Below are 6,242 nucleotides of genomic sequence, written 5' to 3' on the forward strand. Positions count from 1 at the left end.
CTTCATCTTTGAACCGAGGGCAATAGTCATCTATTCTATTTAACAATTAAAACAGAGCTTACAGAAATATGATTATCAAGCATGGCAACCATATTTTATCAGAGATTGTCTTAGGTTGTAGAGAATATGAAGAAGCCCTAGGAATAAAATTTACATGAAAGATACTGGATAAACAATGAGTTTACCTACTTGGTTTACTCTTCATTTCTCAGAAATGTTGATAGCTCCCAGACTAGTCTCTACTTTCTGTGCCTTGCTGGAGAACACAAATGCTTACAAATTGATTCCTTTATGCCTATGGCATGTTTGTTGCTTATTTGTTCTGCCTGTTATGTTTGTCTAAAATACTTGTGCTCCAGCATATTCTAGCATCATGACTGCAGCACCATGGTTATGGTTGAGAAGGCATTTAGTTCTAATTCTGTTCTCAGGAGCTTAGCATCATCTAAACAAATTGTGGGCACAAATTTCTGTGCCTGTTTTAAACCCATAATGAGCTACCTGTTGTCTCCAGACTCTGCCACAACTGGGACGGCTCAGAAATGTTTATTCCCCAGATTTTAAAAGTATTTATGGAAATAACTGTCTGTCAGCATACATAATCTTTAATTATTTGGATTTAAAGCATCTTTAATTTTCCATTACCATAAAATACAAGAAAAGCAATACTGCAGATGCGAAGCGGTGTAGATGTTGATTTCATGTAAATATACAACATACTGCTAAAAAAAAAAATGCTAAAAAAAAATAAATTGATCGCTAACAGTTTATTCCACATACTGTGGAGAGTAAGCTGTTCTGAATCGCCTTGGAGTTATTCTTATTTTCTACTACTCGGTAACAGTATATGCTTTTTCATAGCACACTAATATTCTTAAACATCTTCAAATACATATCTATCAATTTCAATAAATCAGAAATTTTCAGAACACCACAAGAATGTGGGGATACTGCTCACTAATGAATGTTTTCTAAAACTAATTAGAAAAAAGTCTTGCAGTTTCAGATCATCTTGGCATGTAGCACAAACAAACAGATCATACAAGGTCTGTTCCTTATCACAGCAATTCACGCAATCACCCCAACGCCACCACAGTAGTAATTGCTCCTGAAGATATTGCAATGACAGTTGAAACACGCAGCCAGGCTACATAACCGTTAACTTATGTCTATGCGAAAGCCCATGAAGTCATATTTGTATCACTGAAGTGTAGGACCCACTCATATGAACAGAAAAAACAAACAACAAAAAACCTCTTTAAGATTATCCATATCTAATACACACATGCACAAAGGGGAGCACAGGTGCATACACCCGTATAGGCACATAAAATGGGAAATTCATTTGGTATAAAATGGTAAGGCCAAAGCCAAAATCAAGTTAAGAACACAAAAAAATATGTCACAGAAATTTTCCTTGAATTCCTGGAATTCTTCATAATTTTTCTCAAAATGTCAACTTTGAACACAGCATTAAAGCTTTAAAATGAGAGGCACGTTTACCAGTTTTCCTTGAGTCATCTTGACAGATGTTAATACTATCCCTAATATTACAAGATGTACAAATGGCACGCACTTGATAGAGATCAGAATGCTAGAAACCACTTTTCAAATTTCCCATTGCAGTTTTTATGCAGGGATTCATAGGGACAGATGCCACAGGCCTTCTGCCATCCCATGCAATGCCTCATTTTTTCCCCAGAGTTACCGTAGGTATCTTCTATCTTGAAGATAGGAAGCTGGGCAAAATGGTCATGTTAGCCTAAGGGTGGAGAGTAAGTGAATAGTAATATCTCCAGTTACTAAGCAATCACAGAGAAACCACATTCAGTCAATACCTGGAATGTGCTTAGAGCAGATGGGGATATTTACTGTTGTGAAAAAAGGGCTTTTAGGACTGTTGGCCAAAAAAGCATGGTATATAAAGTTAAATTAACACACACAAAAAAAATCCAATTTAGTTTCATGTAAAAACAAAACAAACAAACAAAAAAAATCACATAGTCACCAAATTGTGAATGATCTTATGTTTGACACCATAGATTATTCTGGTTCCATCTGTGACATAGTCCTGCACCAAAATGCTTTGCAAACCCAGTCAGATCTACTTCCCTTAAGCAAAAGCAATAAATTTTGCTTAACTTGAACTATCAATGAGATATAAACAAAAGGGGAATAAAAGGTTGGTTGAATGCAGCCTGAAAGGAGAAAGAAAGGTAGGAGTAAACATTTTCAGAAAGATACGAGGCAAACTGAACTATAGATAACAGTGGTAACAAGGAAAAGAAAATAGAAGGGAAAAAAAAAGGAAGATGTGCTCTCTGTAGAGGGAGAGATAACTGGGCAGTAGAGAGAAACAGCACTGGGGAAGAAGATGGCAAAGACAAGTGAAGGCAGAAAAAACCATCTGATCATCCCAAAATGTGCCTTATCAGCCAGAGACAGAAAGCCTGTCTTTAGTAAAGAAACTCAGACAAAGAAATCACAGTAGGAGATAAATCCCCAAACACCTAACCTAGATAGGAAACCTGAATTGAACATGAAGGAGTTGAAACAGAAAACAACAATAAGGATGAGACAGAATTCTGCTGATCATTTCTTCTGGCATTGCTATAGCTGAAGTTTTATCAGCCTGTATAAGCTTGGCCATGTCAAAGAGAAACAGAGTGAAACAGGTTCATATGTATAGATAGATTCCAAAGATCATAGAATCAGTGAGGATTGAAGACTCTTGAGATCGAGTACAATCTTAATAAACCATTTCATACGTATCTTCTTGACGGAACACAGTTTCGTCAAGTGGAGTGCATCAATCATGAGATACCAAGGCAGATAATCTGCATCATGTTATGAGTAATGCAAGCCACATACTGGGCGTACCTTAAGTTTTGTGACATAACTAAAACACATGGTCAGCAGGTGAGGGAGAGAAGCATGAGAGAGATAAACAAACAGCCTCACCACATAACAGGACATGCTGGCCTTTGACATGTCACATGGGAAGAGTTTGAATTTTGGACAGGAGAGTTCAGTGCCGCCCCTTATACTAAAAGTGTTACAAACACAATCCCAAAGTGAATGACCAAAGAAAAAATAGCATAAGTACTTCTCACCTTCTTTGCCAAATACAATACAGACAAAGCAGCATGGAGCATGACTAGAAAGGGTAAATTAATAAGCAGGGGTGAAACATCTGAACTAGGAAACATATCATCAGAGGAGACACAGCCAAGCTGAACAAAGGCTGAAGCAATTATCAAAATGCCAGCGCCACACAGCAAGCAAAAGCTGTAAGGATTTCTAAACTTGGTGGATAGTTAAAAGGAGTGCTGCAGTTTTCTTCGAAGCCTTGTCCTTTGGGACAGCTGTCCTGGGATTAGAGAGCAGCATTCAGGAAGGAGACTTTCAAGCAAATGAGAAGTTCAAACTCATTTTCTTTGCCTGGATTCCAACTACAGCCCTGCTGGCATACGGTATTTCAAGCAGAGGCTTGGGAACTGCAGCCACCCTACATCATCTCCCCGGGGTGGGCAACCCAAGCCAGCAGATAAGGCTTTGGCACTAGCTGTGGAGAAGGAAGATGGTGCAAATTAGCCACCACCATCTTTAATAAAAATGTGTGTTAAAATACATGTGCTGTGGGTTTATAGCAAGCAGGCAGTGCTAGCTTCAGCTGCAGGAATCTGGAGCATGTAAATCTATGGTAAGCACTTGTGGGGGGCAGAGGGTGCTTCTCAGCCCTTGGCAGTGTTAGGAAGCAGCTTGACCTCAGTCTAATTGCACATCAGGAGAAGACAAGCAAGACTTGGCCACACTGCCTAGTAGCCTTTTTCCACAGATGGACAACACAGGGATGTCTGCAAGGAAGTAAGAGCACAGCATGCAAAGCCAATAGGTAGTATGTAAAGCTTTCTCCTACTATGCATAAGAAAAAACAATTATAAAGTAAGCCACCTTTTTTTCCACGTTCCTTGCCCTCTCTATGGTCTAGCAGATAGACTTGAGTAAAATAATGTTGCTTTGCTTGGGAAATGGATACTTCTATAAAAATGAATGGTTCGGAGAAGTTATAATGCAAATAAATTTTTTGCAGTGGCTTAGAAAAATCCATTAGCTAAATATTTCTACTGCTATTTTATAACCCATAAGCCATATTCTTACTAAAGAAACTATAAATTATTACATGAAGTGCAATTACAGAGCGTAGTGTTTGGGATGCTGATTTGTGATCAGTTAAACTGGGCAATTCATCCTTCTACAAGACAACCGAAACAATAATGGTAAAAACCTAACAGCTTTCAAGTATCACATATTTCTCAGAGGAATGAATAATGTTTGAGATGCTCTCTGCAAGATCAACAGAGCCACTTAAATCAGACTGAATCTCTCAGCTAGGAAAGCAGAAGTTCCCTCAAATCCCATCACTTTTTACTGAAGTCAAAGGACTTCTCTGAATATTGAGCACTAAAGCCATAAAACTTTAAAGATGTACCTTTCCATGAACTCACATCTACGTTAAAAATTGAAACAATTGAGATCTCACTTTGATTTATAAGAGTTATTTGCAATGAGTGCTATAAACTTGGCTACCAATAAGATAATCTAATAAAGCAAAGATTTGGTTAACATCACTTACCTGAACTCTTGTGGAGAGGCTCCAGGGAAGGGTTTGCAGGTTCTGAACCATGGCCACATGCATCAGTGAGAAGAGCTTTTTAAAATCACAGAATCACAGAATCACAGAATCCCAAGGGTTGGAAGGGACCTAAAAAGATCATCTAGTCCAACCCCCCTGCAAGAGCAGGGTAACCTACAGTACATCACACAGGAACTAAAAAAACGTATTCAGAATGTACGTGAAGAACCTTATATTTATGAATGCCAGCGCAAAGCAAGTTTGAGATCTGTAACTTTGAGCTGCTTGTTTTATAATAAAGCTTTGTAAGAGTGCTTTAAAGAAATGCAAATTCTTGCAAGAATGAAAAAGAAGCAGATTACGCAGATTTTTTTTTCTCATTAAGCCAGAGCAAACCTGTTCAATATTAGCAAAACTCTGATAGTTTTGAAGTTATTAGTTTTTCTTGGAGAAAGATACATAGGAAAACCCTTTTCAGGCAATGATGTACTAGAGATTGCTTGAGTAGATTCACCATGCAGCAAGTAATTTTGAACAAATAAGTCCATTCACACCCTAGGAGGAGACCTGCATTTGCCAGACCTGTTTTTTGGCCATGCAGCATCTGACCCAATTCAGCAGTACATAGGAACTGCTCCTCACCACTTCCATGGCAGTAAGAAGTTTAAACTACAAAGCTCAATGCACTGGAAGTTAAAAAGCCTAACAGCCTGCCTTCCTGAAGTAGGTGCCTCCACCAGATCTTCCTCTACTGTGGCACCCTCTTCCCCAAGATCCTGAGCAGGGTGCTAACCATCCATTGCTGTAGCTCAAGGCACATGTCTCTCAACATTGTTGGTACATGAAAGCTTCACTGACAGCGTGCTGCTTTTAGAGTATCAAGCTCTCCTGGTAAAAGACAACTTATACTAAACTTGCCTTGCCAGCGGTCCTTGGAAACAGTCTTCTTGGAGACTGCTCAAGTGCCAGTCCAGGGGAGTTAATCCATCTTCTCTTTCCATCTCACTGAGAACCACTTCAGCTCCTCATCCTAAAGCTCCCATGGCCCTGTGTGCTGCCATGCCTCAATATAGCATGGAAATGCTGATTGTCAAGCATCTGAGGCCATAGGCTCCAGCCAACTGTGAGGCATCATCCATGCTGGGTCAAGTACGTGTCTGAGCACTGAAAACCCCCCAGGCAGCCATCCATAGCAACCAATTGTGCCGCCTTGTTAACAAGAGCAAAAAGTTGCATTTATGTGAGCCCGTGAAATAACTGTTATATTGGTATCATGTTTCATTAATCTAGATATAAAAATTAGCTATAACAATGTCAAAAGTCTTTTTCCCTTGGCAGGTTAGTTTGTTGGGACATTTTTTAATGGAACATTTTAAAAAACAATACGAAGAGAGTTGTATTCAGGAGCAAATTTATAGGTGAAAGCATATATCACATGTCATAGAAATGACTTCTCTCATTTACTGATCTACATAAGGCTAAATGTTTGTTTTGATAATTGGCTTTTGCACAAAAAAGGCATTAAGTCAGCAGTGGTGAATTATTTATGAGGCCTACTTTAATGTGATTTTTCTCTGAGGGCTTTAAAAAAAGAAAAGAAAAGAAA

Source organism: Lathamus discolor, chromosome 3 (assembly GCF_037157495.1).
Source record: "Lathamus discolor isolate bLatDis1 chromosome 3, bLatDis1.hap1, whole genome shotgun sequence".
NCBI lineage: Eukaryota > Metazoa > Chordata > Aves > Psittaciformes > Psittacidae > Lathamus > Lathamus discolor.